General features: G+C 35.2%; 1 protein-coding gene across 1 annotated transcript in view; it reads left to right on the top strand.

The window, feature by feature from the left end:
• The window catches only part of ULK4 (unc-51 like kinase 4), a 660,820-nt gene that overhangs the window by 346,202 nt on the left and 287,710 nt on the right, over window positions 1–26,908 (top strand). The window lies entirely within an intron of this gene.

Raw genomic sequence — 26,908 nt, 5'->3', positions numbered from 1 at the left:
GAATGGAATGAAAAAAAAAATTTTAATGGTCCATTAAATATAGCATTTTGCTAAGAAACCAGAGACCTCAATTCTAGCCTTAGCTTGTTCATTAACTATATAATTTTGGTCAAGTCACTTAACCTGGTTGTGCCTTAGTGTCCTCATCTTGAACTAAAGAGGTTAGACTAAAATAGAAGTTCTGAGATTGAGGTCTGTAGATCCTTCAAGAGAACAATGGATAGATTTCTAGGGTTCTATAAACTTAAATGGGAAAAAAATTACATCTTTCTTTTTTACTAACTTCTTGCTGAAAATTAGCATTTCTTTCAGGTGGGTGAAGGCAACAAACCTTTATTCTAAGAAAGGGTTCATAATGCTAAAAAAGTCCATAATTTTTGAACCAGAGGATCTTTAAAGTCCTTTGTTGAGGGGGGATAGCTAGGCGACTCAGCGGATAGAACTCTAGGCCTGGAGTCAGAAGGACCTTGATTCAAATCTGACTTCATGCACTTCCTAGCTGTGTGAACCTGGGCAAGTCATGTAACCTTTATTTGTGTAGCCTTTACTCTTTTGTCTTAGAATTGATATTGGGACAGAAAGTAAGAGGGAGGGAAGGAGGAAGGAAGGAATGAAGGGAGGAAGGGAAGAAAGAAGAGCAGGAGGGTTTTTTCTGAGTGATTGTGTAGGGGGGTGGGGTTCAGAAAGCTCTGGACTCTGAATCAGCTCCCTGACCATCAATCTTGATTCTCCACAATATTAGATGTCTAATCTTGGGCAAGTTTACATCATCTCTTGGTGCTTCAGTTTCCTTATCTCTAAAAGACAGAAAAAACACTTGCACTATTATATTACTTTGTGGTTTTATGGGGGTGCCTTTTAAATATGATGTGTTATTTATGAATTATTGTGATTAAACTTAAAGGTCTCAAAGTCTTACCCTATTGCCTTATCATGACTAAGAGGTGACTGAGTTTTTGGAGACTATGCTATTAGGCAATTAATCAGCAAGAATTTATTAAGTTCCTAATATGTACAAGGTGCTCTTCCAGTGGAATGAAAGCCCTGGCAGGTTCTACTGTGTTGAAAAGGCTGCAAGCATTGACTCTACCAAAAGATTGTACCTACTTTCCAAAGATCAGACAAACTAAGTTTAGAGAAATTCACCAACAGTTTGCTGACCTCTTGGTGATGAATTTTCTTTGAATATGGCAGCCCATAAAACAAAAAACCTATTAGATGGTCCTCAACCCTATCCAAACTTCTTCTGATTTTGTACTGATGGTGAAAGAGTGTCTGGAAAAGGGCCTGAAGGTGCTTGGAGCCCTATGGATTTTAAGTCACCTAGAAACATTAACTTAGATATTGACACTAGAAAAAGAGTCCCTTTGTCAGGGACTTGGGAATGGACATAGTGCTGGAGGGACTGAATTAGATCAATCTTGACATTCTTGCTGTTCTTGAAGTAGAAGTAAAAAGGAAGTTGCTGCTCAACAGAGAGATGACTCACAGATCATAGATTCTCCATGGAGAGACAGATAAAAGAAGTGGCTGAGTTGATTTTATCTTGCATTCAAAGACAAAAAGAAATGTCATTTCATGAGACCATTGGTCATTATTTCTTTCAGTGCTTGTGCTCAATGTTTACAAAAATAGGATCATGAAAATAATAGCAGTTTATATGCTAACATCTGTGGCAGAGAATTAAGAAGCAGAGAACCTCTGTGAAGAATTTAGTAAGTTGCTTAGAAATAGATGACCATATGCTCTGATACTTGATGGCTACCAAAGTGGTCAGAGGTGAGGTTGGTGAAAATTTATGTTGACAGTTCTGGTTCAGGAATAAGGAATGAGAGAGGTCAAAAAGTTGTAGACTACACAGAAATCCCAGGATTGTACATAATAAATTTTTTCTTTGAGAAAAGAATTGGAAGGTGCTAGACAAGGTGAGCACCAAATAACATAACAAAAATGAACTTAATTACATTTTGACAGGAAACAACTTTATTATTCCCCCGCAAGTCATTTCTGAAAATGCCATCAACATAAGGTCACACAAACAGCTTGTTAGAACAAAAATCAAAATTAATAGAAAGTTAGAAAAAAGGAACTAAAATGAGAAAATATGACATGCAATTAAGCCCTAACTTATTAAAATAATTGTTCAGGCTGAAAAAATGGGAAAGGGGTATAGGAAAGAACACCAACACCAATTATATTTTGTTTGGATGTTTAACTGGTATAAATCAGTTGTCATTGTGAGGAGACCCAAAGAACCCCAAACCCACCATTGTTAGCAAACACCTGACCTACTTGACAAGCAAAGAGACCTAATAAAGTTACTTAGTTATAGTTACTTAGTCATAGTTACTTAGAAAATAAATACATTTTTTAAAATGTGTTGAAAAGCTCCTGGAGAAGGATGCCAGAAAATTATAGGCAGTAAGAGGTTATAAAACAGAAGAATAAAAAACACAAAACTAGTATTATAAAAAGGAAGAAAAAAATCCTAGTAAGACTCGACTAAGAAAATTATCCCAAACAAACCAAAAGAAGGCCCAGAGAGCAGTGATCCAAATTAGTTAGAAAGTTAATTTATGAGGAATAACTGAAAGAGCTTAATCTACACATGATTCTAGCTCATGAGTGATCAAAAGCTATAACTGTCAAGAAAAAAAATAAATAATATCATAAAGAAAATGTACAATTTGGATCTTATGGTTGCAGATAGAATATGTCGAAAATTGTTGTTTCATGTAGTTGAGAAAATAAGACATTAATTAAAAAAAGAAAATGTAACAGGAAATAGGAAGAGCTAAATTAGAAAAGAAAGTTTGGGGAAAATGCCTATTTAAAAGAGCATCATGATCCTTGGGATCTGTGAAGTCTTTATTTTGGCACTTTTATATTTCCTTCCTTTTTTTAGATTATATACAGTGCTACAAAGTCCTACTCATGTGCCTTCTCATGGCTAGGAAGTGATTGAATTCTCAAAGGATTTTCAAGTGGAGTACAAGCTCTGATAGATCCTGCCATATTGGATAGGCTTCATTTAGCTCTAGTAATGGACTATGTTTGCAGCATCCAGGGATCCAGCCGAGGTAAATTTGTAGAAGCAAAGCAAGGGAAGGTTGGCTATCAGATAATAAGTATTTTTGGCCATAAGAACTCCTGAAAGCCAGTCTGCTGAGGCAGAGATATTGCAGTCTTCACTAATGGGGAAGTATCCTCTTGGATAAATCATAGATATTTGAAGAGTTGAGTATAATGACTTCCTTTCAACAAATTTGTAAGCTCCTTAGAGGAAAGGCTAAATTGTATACCTCTCTGTACTCTCTGTGTCCACTAAGGTTAGTTAATAGCCCATTGTTGTTCATTCACTGCAGTTGTGTCTAACTTTTTGGGACCCCATTTGGGGTTTTCTTGACAGAGATACTGAAGTGATTTGTCATTTCCTTCTCCAGCTCATTTTGCAGATGTGGAAACTGAGTCAGACAGGGAAAAGTGATTTGCCCAGGGTCACAGAGCTAGTAACTGTCTGAAGTCAGATTTGAACTCAGGACGATTAGTATTCCTGACTCCAGGCCTGGTGCTCCATACACTTGACTCCAAACCCAGCAGCCTCCAGGTACTGCCCCAAGTACCATCCACATTGCTGATATTCTCTGAACTCTGGTCAATGTTTCTGTGATGAATTGTACATAGTATATGTTAGACTCTTAGCTCATCGAGGTCCAGGACCATGGCTTTGTCCTTCTTGGTATCCCCAGGCTTAACATCGTGCCTGGCACAGAGCAGGCACTTACTAAGTACTAGTTGTCAGGCTGACTAGGAGGCATTTAATAAATGTTTGAAAGAGTAAGGAATGACAGACAGGTCAATGTTTTGTCTAATAATTCTGTCTTCTGCTTCTACTCCCACTCCACTTGATATCAGAATGGGAGGAAAAATAGAAAGAAGTAACCATTTTAAGATAATTGATTTAGAGGTAGAAGAGACTTTATAAGTCACCCACTTAACCCCTTTATTCTTATATACAGAGGAAACTGAGGTCTGACATCACTTACCTAAGTTTCTTGGGATCCAGGTCTACTGGCTGTCTATTCACTCCCTTCCCTTCCCTTTTTGTATAGTGCTTATAATAGCCAACCTACAGGAGTGATTCGAGGTCATTGTTTGGACTCACATGTTTCCAAGCTGTTGCTTGCACCCCCTGTTCTTCATCATCTAGGGCAACATCTATAAAGAGGATGTGGCATAAATGGTTATTGTACTAAATCTAATTTTTGTCCTGGCATTGGAGAAGCTAAACATTTCTAACAACCCCTAGAAAATTTTGGTCAGTTTGTTTTGAGCTGATAGTAGAATTCAAATGATCTCTTCTGGACCAGTGTGGTTTTTGTCCTCACTCATAGTTCCCACAACTCTCGGCAGATGTTAAAAATTACTATTGGAACTGACAGTAAAGCCAATGGTTCCTTTCACTCATCTCTTAACCACTAACCATAAAGTTTATTCTTAAACAAAGAATTCAGGACACTTGCTATTTTTAGGACTCAGAGTGTCAGCAGAAGGCTACTGGTTTTGATTAAATTAAAGAAGTCTCTGAGCATATATCTGCTGCTGTTTGCATGGGGTTTTTTTGGATAACTATTTAAAAAAAGCAGAATCTATACAATCATTCAGAGATATGAATGATTTCTCACATTGTGCCTGGAAACCCAACAAACTGAAATCAGTTTACTGATTTATCAGAAAAAATCTTAAAATTTAAATGAAAGGTACCTTTTAATATTTCTGGCAGGGGAAATTGAGTTGAAAACTTATTAGAAATGCCAAATTAGAGAAGAACTGTGCAGAGAGGATTGTCAAGGACAGATGATTATCATATATTATTTTTGAATGTGCCAACTAAGCACTATCTTTCACTGGAAGCCCAACAAGAAAACAGAATCACAATGAAGATACGCTATCTTATTGTATTCAAAATATTATTTTTAAACTAACTTCTTTCATCTATCTTATTTATATATATGAGTCCTCATTTTGGCCCACTGCCTAAGGCCAATAGTCAAGAACTTAAATAAGGATATACTTTTGCGAGGAGAGCACTAAACTCAACTAACTTGTAGATTCCTTCTGCAAACTTTTATTAAATGAACACTGGATGCAGAATACTGTGTTAAAGAGAAGAATTTAGATAAGATCTAATCCTTACCCTCATCTTTACCTCCTCATTCTTTCAAGACCAGCTAAATTCCCATGTTCTAGAAGCCTATTACAATCCCCCTTAATGCTCTAGCCTTCCCTCTGTGATTTTCCTATCATTTTATCCTGTCTTTATCTTGTTTGTAGGTTGTCATTTGCTCATTGTCTCTCCAGTTAAATAGTTTGCTCCTTGAGAACAAGGATCATTTTTCCCTTCCTTTTTCTTTCCAGTACTGGCACATGATGGGTACTAAATAAATGTTTGTTGACTATGCAACATCTTCTAAGTAAAGTATTAAGTTGAATAGGAGCTACTTTTCCCATTTTGTACCTAGATGGTCTCCTTTGGTTAAAATACGCTTAGATTGAGTCCCATAGCTTCTTGGAGGGGTCTAATACCGAGTTTGCTTTCATCACAATCATCTATTTCTTTCAGAATCTAGAAAGCAATTGAACAGATTCTTCTCAGAGACTGCTTAGCTCATGGGCCATCACTGCTTTTCACTGTCTGATCTGTAGGTCTAGGCAACTCCCCATTAGGCAGTAGGTAGTTTAAATAAATTTTCTTTCAGAGACCTCTAACTCTTCCCTGGAGCTATTTTATTAATAGGTAAATTGCCCACTTTCTTCTCAACTTGGTTTGCAGAGTGTTCCTTAACCCTGGAGAATGGGCACTTTCCTAAGCTTGAGCGATCTATACCTGCTAGGAAAGGGGTGCCCAACCTCTCGGTACCTCTACAAGAGGCAAAGGAAATCAGATTTGTTGGAAATAGGAAACCACTGAGGATCTGAAAACATATGAGTGACAAGACTATACCTATGGATGGACAAGATTATTCTGAGATGAATGGAAGGGTAAATTAGAGGCAATAGGACCATCCAACTATTACAGTGATAGTTATTAGTATAAGTGGTAATTGTAGTAGGATGATGACAATGATGAGAGAGAGAGAGAGACAGACAGACAGACAGACAGGAATTGTTGCAGAGGTCAAATCACTAGAATTTAGTAACTGATTGGCTTATCGGTGTGAGGGGAAGAAAAGTCAAAGACAATCCCAAGATTTGGAACATGGGAAATAAGCAAATAGGGGTTTTATTGGGGGGAAATAGTATAAGCATAAGGAAGAACAAATTTAGGGGAGAAGTTAGTTTTGGACCTGATGAATTTTAAATGCAGGTCAAGATGTCCTGTAGGTAGTTGGAAATAATGGGACTGTATTTCAGGGATGTGTGAAGGTTTTAATATGTATATTACTCATGACCATTTTAATCTGCCTACCTGAGGATTTTCTTTTTTTACTTAATTAGACTAAAGCAAATATTTTATTATTTACTTGATAATAATCATTTGATAAATATAATTCTGTAATTTCCTATAATGAAATCATTTGGAACAGTGAGCCCTCCTTTACTTGAGAATATCACTTACACTTTTCAGAATTTCCCACTTCCCTCCCTCTTTTCACCATCTTATCAAGCATGCTGAAGTCTTTATGTGAAATGCAACCCTTTCCCTCAACATGGCTAAACCCTGTAAGCTATTATCCTCTGCCTCTTCTTTGCCCTGAGATAGTTTTGAAAGGGGAGGCTACATTTACTACTATCGTCATTGCTTTACAACCTATTTTGCTCTTTAACCCTTTACAAGATAACTTTTCTTACCATTCCATTGAAGGTACTTTCTCAAAATAAACCAGTCATCTCTTCATAAAAGTTATTGAGAATGAGCTGCGCTGGTGAGGAACATCATTCAAATCACAGGATCTTTGACCTGAAGCTAAAAGAAACCTCATAGGCTGTATCATCCCAGCTCCTCATTTTACAGATGAAAAATTAGAGCCTCAGGTTGGATAGTTCCCAGAGTCACATAGAAGATAAGAGTCAGAGGTGAGGTTCGAATCTCATTCCTCTGACATCTTGTAGAGCCAAAGATGGTCAGCCAAAGGCCTGCTCTGGGAGTTTGAAGGAGCACAAGACAGTAAATAATTTTGTAAAAAATTCCAGTAAAACATGATGGATGTGTCTGAGGGATATTCAGTTTCATATCCTCCTGTCTTGGCGATATCTTCCAATTGCCTCTTTGTTCCTAAGAGCCTACTATTTTAACAAGTTTGAAGTAAAAAGTGTCTCTAAATTCTCTTGTATCTCAAAGAAGTATTGTAGAGAATGTGTTTTGGAATATGTGACTAAACCATACTAGGTAGATAACTCAGATTTGAAGATTGCAGTCATCAAAGGACATCTTCTAAGGAATTTTGCTCCTAAGGATATAATACACATCCACATATGTGTATAGGATACATGCACACTCACACAATTTTTTTTTCTGGACAGTATTTTTATACATTTACAGAGACTGTTCCCTTGACTTTGTTGGTGATAAATTTCAGAGTTTATATTTTTATAATGAGCAACATCCTACCAAGCCAGAGATCATGAATAGGCAATGCAAGTCAATCTTTGCAAAAGCAGCAAATGAGATTAAATATGAAATCTGGTTTATTCTTTTTATTGCTAATGTCAGTGCAATGTGCACTAAAAATATCCACGTGTGTTTGATGTTTGCTCAGATTAAAATTCACGCTATGGTCCTTTGCAGAAATTAGTCAAAACATGAATGTTGTTCTTTTGTTTTTATTGTAATGGAGCTTCTGTGCTATTCACAAGTGAATAGTCCTGGCTCTTCCATCTTACTCTATAGTAACTTCTTTGCTTAGTTGTAAAAATGATTCATTTTGTTATCTGTGGCAGGTTTTCCTTTGAAATATATTACCCATGCACTTTAGAAGATTGCTCACATATGTCTCTCTGTCTGTCTCTTCTTCTATGATAGCCTATATCCATTGAAAGAAAGTGGCCTTTTTATAGCTCTCCTCAGTGTTTTATAGGTTTTTTGGTTCTCCCATATCTCTAGGTAGTTATTTTAAACAAATCGTTACAGAATTGTATTAGAAAGTCAAGTGAAAAAGAGAAAGTAGTTGATACCTGGTTGGCTAGATTAAAGGCGTTGGTGATATGATAGGAGCAGGTCATAAATGATTGTTAAAATTATAGGTAGTTCTATAATAAGTTATTTTTAGCTCTTTGACTTTAAAGAACATACAAGACTGTCTACATATGTCTAGGCCTCAATACTTCTTGTAAACTTGGACACTAATGACCTAAACTGGTCAAAAGTAACTGTGTGTTTTAAAGGCCACCCGTCTCTCTTATCCCTTCCAGCTCTCATCTCCTTTAGAGTCCAAGGCCCTTTCCAAATTTCTTGGTTTTTTAAATGTTCCTTATCAACCTTTAATAGCTACACTTCATTTAAGTAAGCAATATATAATCTTTGGTGAAGGACTCTGTCAAGCCAGCCCAGTTTCCAGCCATAGCTGAAAGACAAGTGGAGTAGGCCAGAGCAGAGGTGTGGACATTTATTCCCTTCTTGACAAGTGTACTGATATAGTAATGTGGGAGGATCTTAAAAGATTTGGTACATGTCTTGGCCTACAACATGTTAGTCGTGTTAGCAAAGGGGGAAAGTCATTCTATCTGAACCTCCATTTCCTCATTAAAATGGTAAGAATTATAATACTGAAGTTACCTATCTTATCTGGTTACTTATTCTTAAATGACTTTTATTGACACCTTTGATTTCATTCTCATGGTCATATCTTCCTTCTCCACTTCCGCATCACCACATCCCATACACTGACACATACACACACACATGTGCACACACATACACATTGAGCTCTCCCTTGAGTAGTTTCTACTTGAAAGCTTTCCAGTTTTCCCAGCAATTCTTGTCAAAGAGGTAGTAACTCTTTCTTGGGCAATGTATGCTTTATTTCCCCTTTGTTTTTCCTTGCTTTTTTTTTAATTCAAAAATTTTCTTTCTCATTATGAAATTGACTAACATGAAAAAAAAAGAACCTTGGGGGAAGCTGGGTAACTCAGTGGATTGAGAGCCAGGCCTAGAGATGGGAGGTCCTAGGTTCAAATCTGACCTCAGACACTTCCCAGCCGTGTGATCCTGGGCAAGTCACTTGACCCCCATTGCCTAGCCCGTACCACTCTTCTGCCTTGGAGCCAATACACAGTATTAACTCCAAGACTCCAAGATGGAAGTAAGGGTTTAAAAAAAAAGAACCTTTCTCTATATGAAAGAGAGAAAATGAAGGCAATATGAAATCACAAATCGCTACTGCATATGTTTTTTTAATATTTCAAAATTAATATGTTTCCCATCATTGCCTAATGTTATCTGTGTTTCCTTTTGAACTTCCTTTTACTTTATCCTATTTGTGTTTTTTAAATTAAATTTTATTTTTGTCACTGGAAAATCTGACTTCTGTCTACAATATAACTCCTTCCCAGAATTGAGAAAGCAATATAAACAGAATTCTAGTTAAAAACATATACATGCAAGCAAGACAAATTCTGCCCCCAAAAACATATGTATTGATTTTTCCCCAACCTAAGTAAGAATTTTGTGATACCTTTATTTTTTAAAAAAATATTTTATTTTACCAATTGCATGTAATAATTTTTAACATGCATTTTCCAAAATTGTAAGATCCAAATTGTCTCCTTCCCTTCCTTCCCTCTCCCCTCTCAAAGATGGTAAGCAATTTGATCTGGGTTATACATATATTATCACGCAAAACATATTTTCATATTTGTTATTGTTGTAAGAGAATACCCATGTAAAACCAAAACCTCCAAATAAAAACCAAAATAAACTAAAATTTCCTTATTGTTTACTTTAATTTCTTCATTTTTTTCTTTTCATTGCTAAAGCTAGCACTTCTAGTACAATGTTAAATAATAGTATTGAAAAGGGCATCCTGGCTTCACCCCTGATCTTATTGGGAAAACTTCTAACTTACTCCCATTGCAGATGATACTTAATGATGATTTTAGGTAAATATTACTTATCATTTTAAAGAATGGCCCATTTCATAGGGAATTCATTGATGATTTGTTCAATTTCTTATTCTTGAGATGAGATTATTTAAGTATATTTTATTTCTTCTTATGTTAATCTGGACAATTTATATTTTTGTAAAAAATTCATCCATTTCAATTAGATTGTCATATAATTTGGGCAACATAGCTCCTAATGTTTGCTTTAATTTCCTCTTCATTGATGGTGAATTCACCCTTTTCTTTTTTGACACCAATTATTTAATTTTTTCTTAACTTTCAAAAATCATATTAACCAATGCTCCATCCATTTTGTTTGTTTATTTTTCATAAAACTAAATCCTAGTGTTATTTATTAGATCATTTTATATATTAGTTACTTTCAATTTTATTAATTTTTCCTTTGATTTTTATGATTTCCAATTTAGTCTTTAATTAGGGATTTTTAATTTGTTCTTTTTCTGTTGCTTTTTGTTGTTGTTGCATGTCCAATTCATTCAGCTGTTTTTTCTCTAATGTACTGATGTAAGGGATTAGAGATATAAAGTTTCCCTCGAATACTGCTTTGGCTATATCCCTTAAATTTTGATATGTTGTCTCATCATTCTCCTTAATTAAATTGTTGATCTTTTCTATAATTTGTTCTTTGACCCACCCGTTTTTAGAATTATATTATTTAGTTTTCAACTGACTTCACTTTGTCTCTCAGTGAACCCTTATTGGTTATAATTTTATTGCATTATGATAGGAAAAGGATGCATTTACTATTTCTGCTTTTCTGCATTATTTGGTTGTAAAGGTTTTATGCCAATATAAGTGGTACTGCCATGTACTGCTATAAAGGAGGTAAATTCCTTTCTATACCCTTAAATTTTCCCCAGAGATCTAGTAAATTATACTTTTCTAAAATTTTATTTGCTCCCTTCACTTCTTTCTTGTTTGTTTTTTGTTTTGATTTATCTAGATCTGAGAGGGGAAAGTTGAGGTCTTCCACTAGTATAGTTCTATAATTTATTTCCTCCTGAAGCTCATTTAATTTCTCCTTTAAAAATTTGGAGGCTATACCATTTGGTACCTATAGGTTTAATATTGATATTACTTCATTGTCAATGGTACTTTTTATCAAGATATAATTTTCTTCATTATCTTCTTAATTAGATCTATTTTTGTTTTAGCTTTCTCTTAAATAATAATTGCTACTCCTGCTTTTTAAAACTTTAGCTGAGGCACAATAAATTCTGCTCCAACCCCTTACCTTTACTTTGTGTGTCTCCCTGCTTCAAATGTGTTTCTTGTAAACTATATATTTTAGAATTCTGGTTTTTAATCTGCTCTGATATTCACTTCCATTTTATGGATGAATTCACCGCATTCATATTCAGGTATTCCCCTCCATCATATTTTCCCCTTTTAATACCTCTCTTTCTCTCTCCTTTCACTCACATGTGTTTTGCTTTTAATCCTCACTCTTTACTTCTCCCACCCTTCTATTAACTCCCTTTCTCTTATCTCCCTCCAATTTTTATAGAGTAAAATTGGATTCTATACCCAAGTGAGTATGTTATTCCCTCTCTGAGCAAATTACAATGAGCATAAGGTTTAAACATTGTCCATCACTACCCTTATACTCCTTTCCACTATAATAGTTTTTCACACCTCTTCAGAGGAGATACTATATCTCACTCTACTTCTGTCTTACCTTTTCTCTTAGTGAAATTCCCATTTTTATCCCCCTGATTTTTTTTGGCTAATCCTGTCTTCCTAATCAGTTTTCTCTTATACCCTGTGTCTATGTATACTACTTCTTACTGCTCTAATACTGATAAAAATAGTTACAAACATCACTTTTCCATGTAGGAATATAAACAGTTTGACTTTATTGAATCTATTAAATTTTCTCTTTCTTACTTACCTTTTTGTGCTTCTCTCGAGTCTTTTATTTGAACATCAAATTTTCTGTTTAGTTTGGTCTTTTCATCAGGAATGCTTGAAAATGTTCCATTTTATTAAATGACTATTTTTTCCCTCTGTGAGACTATACTCAGTTTTGCTGCATAGGTGATTCTGGGTTGTAAACCTTGTTCCTTTGCCTTCTAGTATGTCATATTCCTAACCTTTAGATTGTTGAATATGAAAGCTCCTAAATCCTGGGTAATCCTGACTGTGACTCCATGATATTTAAATTGCTTCTTTCTTGCTGCTTGCAGTATTTTCTCCTTGGCCTGGGAGCTCTTGAATTTGGCTGTAATATTTCTGGGCATCATCATTTGGGGATTTATTTCAGGCAGTGCCTGGAAGATTCATTCAATTTGTATTTTACCCTCTTGTCCAAGAATATTAGGGAAGTTTTGTTTGATAATTTTTTATAAAATTCACACTTTTTTTATCATGGCTTTCATTTACTCCAATAATTCCTAAATTGTATTTTATTCTATTTTTTTCACTTCTTAAATTTTGTTTAATTGTTTCTTTATGTCTGATGAAGTCATTAGCTTCTACTTGCCCAATTCTATTTTTTAAGAAATTATTTTCTAATGTGAGCTATTGAACCTCCTTTTATCATTTGGACAATTCTACTTTCAGGATACTCTTTTCTTCATTGGATTTTTGTACTTCTTTTTCCATTTGGCCAATTCTGCTTTGTTTTGCATTAATTTCTCTTCTTCATTTTTCTTCTGCCTCCGTTAATTAATTTTTGTAATTCTTTTTGAGCTATTTCAGAGCCTGAGACCAATTCTCATTCTTTTAAGTTTTGCATGTAGTTGTTTTGATCTCACTGTCCTCTTCTGAGGCTTTGCCCTTCTCTTCTTTGTCTCCATAATACTTTTATCTGGTTAGGTGGGATTTTTTTTAGGTTATTGTTTTCTCCTTTTCCCAGCCTTTTACTTGATTTAGTTTAATCTAAATTAACAGATGGGCTCTGTCCTCGGAGTAGAGAGGGGGTAACTCTCTTAAACTTCAGTTTTTCCTTGCCACTACCCTTAGGTCTAGTTCTAGGTTTCTTCAAGTTTCAGTTCTTCCAAGGTGATATGATGAAAGGCACCTCCCATTACTGATTCAATTTTCCCTCCAGATTGATGATGGTTTACAGGGCTCAGAGCTCTGTATGGTACCTTGTATTGGGTATTGAGGATATCTCAGGGGCTAACCTTAGGTTTGGACAGGGACTTTAGATCTCACTCTGGGCCTACACCAACCTGGCACACTGAGTACTGCCTCAACACATAGGGCTTGGGATCTACCTGTAGGTTTGTGCTAGGGTTTGGATTTTCAAGGGGAAGTTGTGGGGTACTCTGCTGTTGGCTTAGACAAGGTCTCAGGGCCTCAAAGTCGGCTTGGGCTCAGGTTCAGAACCTGGAACAATAGATATTGGGGGGGGGGAGTTGCTGTTGGCTTATATCAGTATTCCTTGGTGTAGTCTTTCTGTGAACAGAGCTTCCCCTTCACCCCAGTGAATCAGACACTCTGTGCCTCACTTTCAAGTTGTTTTGTGCAAGAAAATTGCTTCACTCTGTCCCCTTGTTGGTGCTTTCATTGCAGTATTCATTTTCAAGTGGTATTTTAAGATTGGTTGGCGAGGGTTCTCAGAGCAGTTCGAGCTTTCCCTACTTCTACTACACCATCTTCAACACATATATGTTTTTATCTGTGCCCTGTCACCTCTGTGAGGAGGAAGAGAGTATGTTTTATTATGAGCCCTCTAGAATGGTGGTTAGTCATTCTGTAGATAAAGGAACCTACGTCCTTCAAAGTTATTCATTTTTACAATGTTGTTATTTTATAATTATATATTATGTAATTACTATATAGCACATTGTCTAGCATATGGTGGACCCTCAGTAAATGGTTTCTGACTATCGACTAATCATTCTCCTGGTTCTATTCACTTTACTCTGTATCATTTCATGTAAATCTTCTCATGTTTCTCAGAAATAATCCCCTTCATCATCAAAGTTATTTGCATCAATATGTTTAAAGGTATTACTTGATTTCTCCTCACTGTGAAGAGGGGATAAACTCTCCCCTGCCCATTTTTAGATTTAATCACCAGAAGTGTATACATCCCACTTATGCTTAAGTATGGAGAGGTCTGTGAACCATGTGTGCTATAATGAGTGATGAATCAGAGTTGACTGACTGCCCCATGGGCAATCCTAAGCAAAGCTACAGCTGCTATTGGTCCATGTAAAGTGGAAGGGAGGCATAGGAATGACAAAAGGAAGGGTCTTTAAACGTGGCAAAAACTTCCTGTGACCAGCTCTTTGGCCTTGGAACTTGACCTTGAAAGAGCTCTGGCTTAGAGACCTTGGACAGCTCTTCAGTTTTCCCTTAGTACTACCACATGGGTGAGTGAAAAAGGCTAACTCCCTTACTTGGCTTTTCTAGAAGTACCGGCCTCTGGAGAGGCCCCTTGTCTTAGAGGAGGCCTGATGGCTGGAACCCTTGTTTAATTTACCTCTGGGTCCTCTTTGATGGGGTCTCTGAAGCCCTGCCTGGTTTGGACCAGGCTGGAGTTATTATCTATTTTCACTCATTTCCTTACTTTCACGCTTTCCCTCTATTTTATAAATTGCTATAAAGTCATTCTGAGTTGATTAATAATTTTGGTGACCACATTTTCATATATTTAGTCCAAACCTTTAATTTTTAACCCTTATATCACTTACCTTTAATTTTTTTAAAGCCTTACCTCCTGTCTTGGGGGGAGCAGAAGAGGAGGAAAGGAAAGGAAGGAAGGGAAAGAAAGAAAATATTTCTTTGTTAGATTTATAAGACATGCTAAAACTTACAAAGAATTTAAAAATTTTTAGGGAAAATTTTTGAGACATATAACTCTCATTCTCCTCTCCTGATAGAGAATAGAATTCTCCCAAATTCCATTTTATTTTCAAGTTTGTGCTTCAAAGCTGTGTGTTTGCATATCATTTATTTGGATCCCTCATCTAATCATTCATTTTGGTGGGTGATGAAGAAGAGTTTAATGAAATATCCCTTTTCTTTCCATCAAAGAAAGAGGATATTACATGTTTTCTTTTTCTCTGAAAGTCATGATACCTTGATGTTTATTCTTGATAGCAGCACAAATAATTTCATATTTCTAATTGTATTTTGGTTTGGTCTTCTCTTTGATTTCAGTGTGAACACACCACATGTATTTCCAGAAAAGGATGCTCTGTTTTCTTATGATATCCTCTTTTCTGCAATACAGAAATAATATTGACCAAATCATTCTAGTATTATGATGTGTATTTTAGGGATTATAGGTTATTTATGTTTTGTATTTTTTATATAAATATTGAAAGAGTAATTTGAACATATTAGAAAAAATATTCTTTATTTGGCCCAGTGTTTTTAAAAATACTGAAAGTAATTAGTTTTCATTTAGAAGTTCAACACCTGCATTTTACCATGACACATGTCCTTAAAATTCCATCTTAATGCTCCAATCCCCAGGAATCCTTCCTGGCTTTCTCAAAGTTGATTCTATTTTTATGTAGATTGCCTTGCTTCTTTCAGTGCTCAAATGGAGTCACACCTCTCAGACAAAGCTAGTTCTTGAAGCCAAGAGTACTCTCTCTCATGGGAATTACATTGTCTATATTTTGTATTTACCTCTCTGTGAACATGTTCTTTCTCTTCAACAAAATGTAAATTTCTTAAGAACAAGGATAACTTTTTGTATCCCCAGGGGCTAGCTTGGTGCTGAGCAATAGAGTAGATATTTAATGAATACGTCTTGATTTAATGAATAGCTTATTGTGTGTATGTTTCATGTTAACTTATCAGACTTTTTTATATTATCTGTTTTGTGTTGTCATCTTCCCTCAGGTTGAGACTGTCAGCTTCATAAGGAAATGATGATCACAGGATCATAAATGCCATACACTCATAGATCAAGAGCTGGAAGGTTTTAGAAGCCTTCTAAGTCCAACCCCTTAATTTGTCATATGAAGAAACTGAAGCTTGAAAGTTCAAATTTCATATGTAAGGTCATACTGGTAACTCAGTAACATGAATGAGATTTGGACTCAGGTTCTGTGATTCCAAAGCCTCCTTCTTTTCTTCTCTCTCTACTATTCCACATATACATGTCTTGTCTAAATTTTTTTCTCTCTCTCCTGATGCCTAATTCAGTTTTCTGGACACGGTAGGAGCTAAATGTTTGTCCAATTGATTTGACTTGAATACTAAAATGAGATTGTTCAGATATTTATTCATTTAACTCTGAATCTATGATCCTTTGATAATAGCTCACTACAGTTAATGCCATTATTTAGTATAGTTGTAGGTTTTCTAAGTTCCCTTAAAAAAAAGTTTAGTTGTCATGTTAATAAAATGATAGACTATCGTTGAATCACAGAATTTGAGACTGGGAAGGAACATCTTTAGCCACCTAGTCTAAAGCCTACATGAAAGAAATACCTGATCTAACATCACAAATCTATGGTCATTCCTTCCTCTGCTTGAAGGTCTCCCTGTCTGCCCTCTCCTTCCCATTCTTACCTACCTCAAATTAGAGGGAAAAAAGAGGGAAAATGCCCATATTTGTCACTGATCTCACCTTTCTTAAGAGAAATCATTATATATATTTGCCAAAGGATGAGAACACCAGTGATCCCTCCTAATAAAGGCTAATTCTTTGTTTATGTACTTTTTAGTACATAAATGCTTTAGCAAAGCATTTATAGCTTATATCACTGAAAATAAATCTATGAACATATATAAGAAAACAACATAGGGGGAAGCTGGGTAGCTCAGTGGATTGAGAGTCAGGTCTAGAGACGGGAGGTCCTAGGTTTAAATCAGGCTTCAGACACTTCCCAGCTGTGTGACCCTGGGCAAGTCACTTAACCCCCATTGCCCACCCTTACCACTCTTCCACCTAGGAGCCAATACCCAGAAGTTAAGGGTTTAAAAAAAAAAAGAAAAAAACATATTGACTGAGTATAATAGAAAGTCTCAGGGATGTAACTATAAACTTATTATGAAATCAGTCGTTATTGCATACGCTGTCACAAGGCACGTTGACATTTATCCTACCAATTTTGATTATTACAAAGCCTCTGACCCAGTTCAGCACTCACGGCTTAGTCCTGTACTGAAAATGCATTAAATATATCCAAGTATAGTTAGGATTGTAGAATTGTAGACTACTTGATGTCCAAATGGAAAATAAAGATTGTTTTCTGTTTAAAATGTGCCACCAGTAACTAATGTCAAGTACATTTGCTATAAACTGGCATTTTTCAGGGAGATAATTTAAGCTCATTATGATTCTGAGTAGCCTTCAATCTTTTGTCATCTCTTCTAAGTAGAACTAAATATAGCTTCTAAATGAAAGAGAGTCCAGCCCAAATGTCTAATTAATTACATTATGTACCTGGATGACATCAAACTTAATGGTTTCACTGAGTAACACAGTTAACAATTTCTTGTCACCCTTTCTCCAGTTATATAAGAATGTCATTTGAACTCATGTAAAGTTCTTAACATAGAAAGAAGAGAGATTAAAAATTTTGAGTTTGAATCTGGAGGTCATAACGAATTATTGGATGAAGATGCTTGGTCTCCTCCAGGCAAAACACATCAAGTTTATAGCTATCAGAAGAACACTGGGGTTGAATATGTTAAAAGGCTTACTGGCATCTTGAACCTAACTAAGGCTGAATGAGAAAAACACATTTAAAGCAGTTAATATCTAATAAGCAATTTCAGGCTCAATGTACACTTTCAAACTATAAAAATGGATTCTAACATATTTAGAAAGTATCCTAATCAAAAATCCAAATAATATTAACAGAGCACATACTCAGCAGCCTAAGGTCCCTCTCAGAACAGAAGAGCTAGCTTACAATGTAGAAGTGTTCTGGACTTGGAGTCAGGAAAGCCCAAGTTCTGATCTCCCCTCAGACTTTCTAGTTTTGTGACCCTAGGAAAGTTGTCTAACTTCTCTCCACCTCATTTTTCTCATCTGTAAAATGGGGACGACAGAACACCTACCTCCCAATAGTATTATAATTATTAAACAGATAACAGGTACACAACACTTTGTAAAATTTAACATGATAATATAATTATAAATGCTAGTCAGAAAAGATGATTTCAAACCACTTGACAACCTACAGAAATAATTTTGCAACAACTAAATTAGGTTGTTAATGAGAATGGAGAGCTTTCCAATACTGAGATAGACCATAGAGAAGAAATCAAATCATGTAGAAATAGGACAAGATACCTGTCATCCCATTTCTTACTGAAGTTGTACTGAGGTTTCCTTTCAGGGTGCCCATGGAAGAGAAACTTACATCCTTTAAACTTTTATTCAGATTTGAAAATAATGATTTACTTACCCATCCAATAATCTATAGAATATTAACTATAAAAATGATGATGATGATGATGATGATGATGATGATGATGATGATGATGATGATGACGACGACGAAGTTGATGGTTATTTGCCCCAGGACTGTTTCTATCTTAACTTCATCAAGTAACAAGAAAAAAATTTTTTCAATTTTTTTTCAATAATAGTAATTTTAAAAATTCCATGGAGCTCATCACTCCAAGGCAAGTCCCTCATCAAAAAGGGTTAAGAGGCTTGACAGATGTTCTCAGGTCACATGGTAAACAGCTTAGCAATTTAAAGAACTACCTTTGGAACAAATAGAACTCATTTCACAAAAAAATCATAAAGACTGACAATAGGTACACTGAAGCAGTTTGTCAAATATAACTATAGATGATTTATTTCTGTGTGAAGCTAAGATCTCCATGGTCCTCTTGTATGTGAACTCATCCAACAGCATGTCAGTAAGGAATTATTGAATAAATGATTAAGTCAGAAAGGTTTCTTTAAAGAAATGAAGGGGATTGTGATAGTAATTCAGGGTTAGGCCATTGGTACCAAAAATTACAGAAAAACTATCTTCAAGGAGCACAGACTTGTTGATCAGTGAAAATTATGCAGTAAAGTGGTAGAAACTGCATGACATGTCATTGTAAGTTGTAAAAATTTAACATCTACTAGATCCTTAGAAAGATATGTTCAGGTAACTAGAATTATATATCAGAATCTCATTATTCCTTATCAAAGAATTTAGGACTAATCATTGTTCTATAAATACAAACCCTAAAATATAGTTTAGAATTCAACAAATATGACAATGAAATCATTGTCAAAGGCAGACAAGAGTGTCTCCCAAGTCTTCAAATAAGACTTAAGAATAGTATTTTAATAGATATTACTTGCTAACTACTCATCATCTCCAAAATACATGGAACAAAATCTTTTCCAAATACAGAGACCAAGTGGAAAAAATTAAACCCATTCTGAGAGTACAGGATGAAGTACATACTATCCCTCTTGACTTGCCTGTTCCTAGAGATAGTTTCAGTGAATTGAAATTTCTTGCATTCTAGTATTTTTACTCAACTACAAAAAGAAGTTAGTTGTGTAAAAGTTTGTAAAACATTAAATATGAAAGAAAAATAGCAAAATAATAAGGCTCATGTCCTGGAACTCTTTTTAACTGAATGCTGTTGAACAAGATGCTGCTGCTGATCATTGTTATTAATCATAAACTGACATTTATATTGTGAAGAAAGGATTTTTAGCTAATCAAATCAAGAATTTAAGTACCTCTACTTAGTACCTTACCAGTAAAGTATGAGAATACTGAAGTTTTTGAATAATTAACTTAAAAGTTGCTGATTGATAGACAAAGAGAGTTTGATTCACTCTTCAAAATATAGTATAGAGACATTTGTGGAGATAGATGTTAGGGAAATACCTGTAAAAAGTAAGAAGTTCTCATCTTCTGAATATAGATTATCTCCTAATTTAAGTCTAAAACAAAATTTCTGAAAGGAAAAAACAAAAATCAACAACATAAGTGGACACTGAACCATGAAATTCAGTATTTAGGTTCTCTACGAGCCAGAATTTGAGGGAATGTGTGGCTTATAGCTAGATAAATACTTAATATGAACAAGACAATATTTCTAGGTTTTGGTGAATTACTAAAAGAAATATCATTTCAATGTTATTCAAAGGTACCACAGAACACAGGATTCAAATGATTTTGATGAGTCATTGTGTTAGCCACTTATTTTCAACTTACCTTTCATTGATACTTTAATGCAGTGGTTCCCAAACTTTTTTGGCTTACTGCCCCCCTTTCCAGAAAAAAATATTTCTTAGTGCCCCCTGGAAATTAATTTTTTTTAATTTTAATAGCAATTAGTAGGAAAGATATATGTATTAATGTTTCTACCGTTTTCATAAAATATAGTAAAGAAAGGTATAAATTAGAAATATTAAACTTTGAAATTATGAAACTATTTATTGAACTCAGAATAGAATGTAATACAAAAAAAGTTAAAACATTCGAAATCCCAAATGCACCTGTGGCCCTGTCCCCCTGGATCATTGCAGCACCCACCAGGGGGCAGTGGCACCCACTTTGGGAATCACCGCTTTAATGTATTTGTAATTTATACCCTCTGATGATCTGGACTATTTATCTGTACATTGCTTCCTATCTGCTGTACTTCTAATCATGTTTAATAAAGTATCTAGTCAGTATGTGGGAAGCTTTTGAATATTTCAGAGATATGCAGATCAATCCTGGAATCGTCCAGCTGTTGTCTCTTGCTCTAGGGGGATGACCTACTTCCTTTTCTGGCCTTTTTTTAAAAAAATAATTTCTTTAGCGCCACTGACTATATGCAAGTCTTCAATGGTAATATGAGGAAATGGCATCAATCCACTATGTTCTTCTTTCTGTCCTTTTGGTCACCTGGAACTCTATGCTACATGGTCATGTTAAATCACCAGAAGAATATTCATGCTGGAAGGATGGCTTTTGTGTGATGGAGCCATTTAGGGTCATTGAAAGCAGTATAGTTTCTCAAATAAAATCCAGCCCATTTTCTTTCATTTAATTCTGAGTTTGGCTTATTGACCATCTCCAATGACTGCTAAAGATTTATGTACCAATTTACTAACTCAATGGGTTGCACATCTATGACTACATCATAGTTTAGGAAATAGGCATTCTCCATCCATTCAGTTGTTCCTACATAATTGAATAGGCCAGTTTCTTATGAATTGTCGTGAATCTCATTGGGAAAGAGCCTAGGACTTTCTTGGACTTGCTGTAGTCAGTACTCTATAACCTAGTACCTTGGAAGAATCCTTCTTCCACTTGAACTTTTATGTTGGATGTTCTTTATGTCAGCAGCTCTACCTTTGGCGTATATATATATATATATATTTGTCTCACTTTTAAACTTGGCTTTTTCTTAAATTCTATGATTCTTAAGCATTCTTTTTGTTCCACGTCCATTCTCTGATTTAATGGTTTTTTGCCTTTACTATTTCTCCTCTTCAGGGCTTTTCAGAGATACTTTCCGGGAGAGGATATTGAACATTGTAAGTTCCATTAGGAAATAAAAATAGCAAATAATGTATGATCCTTTCATTTTTGCTTTTTGTTATTACTTTCACAAGAATCTGCAGTATTTCAGAAATTGTCTTTTTCCTCATCTTAAAGCTGTAAAATATAGTCAAGTATGAAATAAATAAATTTTGTAGTAAACAATAGAAACTTAAATGTTATATATAATATGGCCAATCTTTATGCTTTGATACATGGCATTTATGGTTAAATGGTAATTCTTAGTTCTTAATTTAAGTTTTTCAATATTATTGCCTTACATGTGCCAAATTGGGATTTGATGCAGAAGATACAAATATTTGTGTGATAAATTTTGAGTTAAGGAACAACATTTCCATCTTGACTATGTTTCTGAATGGTGTGTGTGTGTGTGTGTGTGTGTGTGTGTGTGTGTGTGTGTGTGTGTGTGTGTATGTAGAGAGACATAGAGAAAAGGAAGAAGAGAAGGGAGGGAGATCCATCTGCTCTTTCAGAGAGCCAGAGGTTATTCCGTAGATAACCCATTTCACTTCTTTTTTCCAGTGTCCCACATTTCTGTGCCCTATGTCAGGTTTTAGTATTGTTTTTAAATTCACTACACATAGCTGTCTTTAGGATTCACGTCTGGATGACACTGCAAGAGCATATTGCTGAAAGCAAACAGACTAGCAGTTTGTTCGATAACAATGGAGTCTGTGAAAATACTCCAGGCTTGAATAAAATCCCATTAGAAGAGGGGGAGGAGGAGGGAGAGAATGGAGACTTAGCACAGAGAAGATGGCTAATGCTGCAGTTCATTTCATGTAGGGTTCTCCAGAGAATTAAGTCAGGATTATTCCTATTAAAACCTGGTGCAGAAGATGTGGACTAGTTGAATGTTGTCTCCATAACAGATGCTCAGTTACTAGTGAATAAGATTCTAATTATACTTTAATGATCTCCACACAAAATACAGTAATAAAACAAAGTCTTCATCTCTTTGAATGGTCATCTTTATGGCTACAGGACAGGCAGGTCTTTAGATGACCTATCTCGTCTTGTTAATCCCAGGGATTTCATTGTAAAAAATAAAACTTGTTTATAATAGAGAATCAAATTGCTATAAAAGGTTATTTCAATAGATGGTAGCAAAAATCATAATAAAATAATTTAATAAAAATGGAAGCTTGAGTATACTTAATGGAACATGATTAGATTTAATTTCCTTACTATTTCAATCATTAAAGCTACATTATCTTTTCTGAGACTTCATTTAGGCTCCCTGCCATGAAGCTGTTCAGAGCCCCTTTCCAATAGAGGATATTGAAAGTTATGTTTTATTAGGAAACAAAAATGGTTAATAATATGCTACCCTTTCATTTTTATTATTTGTTACAACTGATTCATATCCAATATTTCAGAAATTTTCCCTTATTCTCCTTTCTTGGAACTGTAAATACTATCAGGTACAGGCAATCACAAAAGTTTGATTCTAAAGATGAAAATGAAATGCCAGCCAGAGGGTAGAAGGAACTTTAAGAGGTCATCTCGTTCATCCTTCTATATTGAGACTTAACCACACCTAAATCTCTCAGAGGAAATTCTGTCCAATACCCAGAGAGCTTCAGAACTGATTCCTGCCATAGTTTTATCTTTATACCAGAGGAAGGGGCTTTTCTCCAGAGCAGCTCTAGCAAGGTTAATTGGGGTCCAGGTTACAGCTAAGGATGAGCCCTGCAGAGGTCTCAGAGAATAAAATGGGGATTATCTCTGTTGCTATTTCTATTTAAATGCCAAAAAAGTACCAAGAAAAAAGTAACAGGTTAGAAGTCAAATTCAAGAACAAAGACCCAAGTCCAAGGAAAGAGGAAGCAGGAAAGTGTAGTTAGGCATCAAAAGAAGATCATCTTAGAATAGAGCACCTAGGGTTTCTAGGCCCAGTTGGGCCTGCTGGTAAACCTCCTTCACTCAGCCAATTTTCCTTCTCTGGAATCCTAAGAAGAAATGCCCAACAAACTTTGATTCAGAAAGTAACCCCTTTTGTTATCTTTTTAACACAGTTGAAATCAAGAGAAGCAAAGTAGCTGGAACATTGTAAGCACTTAAATGTTTGTTGATTGCATTTAATCCAGTGATTTGTAAACTCAGATACGTGGCTAGAGTTCAAAGGGTCTAGGAAGTTGGAAGGAAAAAAATATATATTTGCTCATCTTTAATTTCCTTTGTATTTTATTTAATACATTTAAAAATATTATTCTAAGAAAAAATAAATATACTGGCTTCAGCAGACCTCATCACATAAGACCCCTTAAGAATATCTATCTTTAGCAATAATTTTAAAAGTAAGATTAAATGAGGACTCTAAACCCTTTGGTTTGGCATCCAGCATTCTCTTCAATCTGGCACCAACTTCTTACATTTTCTCTTACTGCTTCTCAACAAAAGTTCTCATTCTATCTCTCCTCTTATGATACTTTTGCCCATACTTTTCCCTTTTTTCCCATGCATTCCTTTTCTAGGTCTGTCATGACCAAGTATTTTCTTCCTACGCAGATCCTACTTGCCTCATTAAGTCATATCCTGGTTCCCCGCATTCAAATCTGGGATACACAGAAGTTAGTAGAGCTTTAAACAAACAATTTGCAAATGCCCACGTTATAGTTTCATATTGACATTGGCTAGATGGACCAAAAGGCAAATTGTATATGTGAACTGTTTCGGCTATAAATTTTATTTAACACAAATATATCAGTCATAGCACACCCAGGAGAGTATTGAAATGATTCTGATAGGGAATTAGCACAAACCAGAGGGCACTTGAGCTGAAATCTTGGCTCTGGGGACACAAGATCCTACTAGACTGCCTTGATTCGGGAGTACTTGTGGAGGCGCCACTCTGCATGGCTCCTTATTCATTTTTCTGCCTCTACTGTTCCTGTAACTTAAGGATCTGTGTTTATTCCTACAGCAGCAATCTCATCTTTTAAATTATAAATTTCAGGAAGAAAACTTTACCCTCCATATGAAATATGTTGTCAGAGCTTATTGTTTCTACCTTTACAACTTTGGCACCCTCTCAGTTCAGGGCTTCATCACATCTCTCCTGGACTATTATAATGGCCTTCTAGTCATTCCAATCCATGCTCCCTACATCACCTTAGATATTTTCTTAAATTCATGTCTGATTACTCCCTTAATTCAATTCAAGTGGTTCTGTATTATCTTTAAGATCAAACATAAACTTCTTTGTTTAACATTCAGTGCTATTCCATCTTATCTTTCTAAGCCTTTATAAATTACTCTTTTCCAAACATTTTATTGTCTAGCCCAGCTAAAATTTCTTGAGCTGTCTTCACACTCAGTGACCCATCTCCATTCTTTGCTTCTTTTTACTTATTGTCACACAACCCTGGAATTCCCTTCATCTCCCAACCCTTAGAATTCTTGACTTCTTTTCAAGATTCAGTTTAAGTGAGGATTGAGAGCCAGGCATAGAGACAAGAGGTCCTAGGTTCAAATCTGGCCTCAGACACTTCCCAGCTGTTTAAACCTGGACTAGTCACTTAATTTCCTAGCCCTTGTTGCCCTTCTGCCTTGGAACTGATACACAGTATTGATTCCAAGATAGAAAGTAAGGGATTTTAAAGGAAAAAAACAAAGATTTAGTGTGAGTATCTTCTTCTGTATGAGGTCATTGCTTGTTGCCTCAGATTCTAATCCTCCTCACTACCGTCAAAGTTACCTTGTATCTGGTTGGCTGGTTGATTGCTGTTTTTCAGACTCTATGAAGACCAAAATGGCATCTCTTTGTTGGGGTTAGTGTACAGTATGTCTGATTGTTGCCAATCAGACCAATAAAATCTTGAAAGACCCTAGCATAGCTCTGGCACAAATATCTCATACTAACATTTGGGAAAATAATAAAATAATGAGATAGTAAAATGAAAAATGGTATAATGATATCTTTTGACTCACACATAAATTGTATTTAAGTTAGGCAGAGTCTTCATAATCTAGATTTATTCTAGTAGCAAGATGGAATTAAGAAGAGAAACCCAATTTAGCTCTTAAAACTTTACTTTTGAATTATGCTACATACATATAAATTGCCAACTTCTTATATTGTTTGTGTCCCCAAATTCCTCACATTGTAGTAAAGTATAATTTTATTGTCTTTCTCATTAGTTTGTGATCTGTTTTCTATTTATATTGTATATGCATGCCTAGATGCATAATGTGCATATTGTCTCCCCATCAAAATGTACGTTCCTTAAGGTCAAGGACTGTTTGACTTTTCATATTATATCCCTAGAACCTTATACAGTGTTTGGCACATAATGGGAACTTAATAAAGGTTTGTTGATTGATTAATTCAGTACAGTCCCATTCAGTTAATATCTATGCCTTTTAATGCCACTTTTTCATGGAAAGACATACAGAGTTTATAACTGTATAACCTTGGCAAATAACTTAATATTTCTTGACCTGTTTTCTCAACTGAAAAATTAGGATAATAGCACCTATGTCATTGAGTAGTTGTGAAGATAAAATGAAAAAATATATATTAAATTTTTTATGAATTAGAGGAAGTTTATTTTAAGATCCTTTCATTGCCGTTTTTGAACCATAATCTTTCAATTTCATAACTCTCATCCCTGTCTCTTAGTCCATAAAGAACTATGGTGATTGCCCAAGACCTCTCCTGACTCTTTGGGGAGAAAAAATCTAAAGCACTTTCTAAACACTATCATTTTTATGCCAACATTCATGTCAACTAGAAATCTCTCACTGAAGAATGAGGAAAGCTATAATAAGTGAAGGGAGGGCTGTGAGCTGACAGAAAAGGGGCAAGAGGATACTATTTTGAAAAATTACCTTGACTGGTCACTAAGTTAAGAGTAAGAGTTGAGTATTACAGATATCCTTTTTCCATGTATAAAGATTTTGACCTTAATGAGTCTCTTAAATTTTCTTTTTCTTATTTTCCTTTTTGGACTTCTCATGTGTCTCATGTTTGAACTTTAGATTTTTTTTAGGTCTGACTTATTCCTCAGGAATGCTTGGAAATCTTCTATGTAATTGAATATCCACCACCCCCCCCAAAAAAGAATATACTCAGTTTTGCTGGATAGGTGACTCTAGGTTGTAAACCCAAATCTTTTACCTTTCTGAATATCATATTCCATGCCTTTTGATACTTTAATGTAGAAGTCGCCAGGTCCAGTGTGATCCTGATCGTAGCTCCATGATATTTGAATTGGTTTTTTTTGGTTGCTTGAAGTATTTTCTCCTTCACTTGGTGGTTCTTGAATTTAGCTGGAAATTGTCAGTTGAAGATTTCTTTCTGGAGGTGATCTGTGAATGCTTACAATTTCAATTTTATTTTC

The sequence above is a fragment of the Gracilinanus agilis genome, chromosome 5 (assembly GCF_016433145.1).
Source record: "Gracilinanus agilis isolate LMUSP501 chromosome 5, AgileGrace, whole genome shotgun sequence".
NCBI classification, from domain to species: domain Eukaryota; kingdom Metazoa; phylum Chordata; class Mammalia; order Didelphimorphia; family Didelphidae; genus Gracilinanus; species Gracilinanus agilis.
This window is presented reverse-complemented; position numbering and strand designations above follow the sequence as displayed.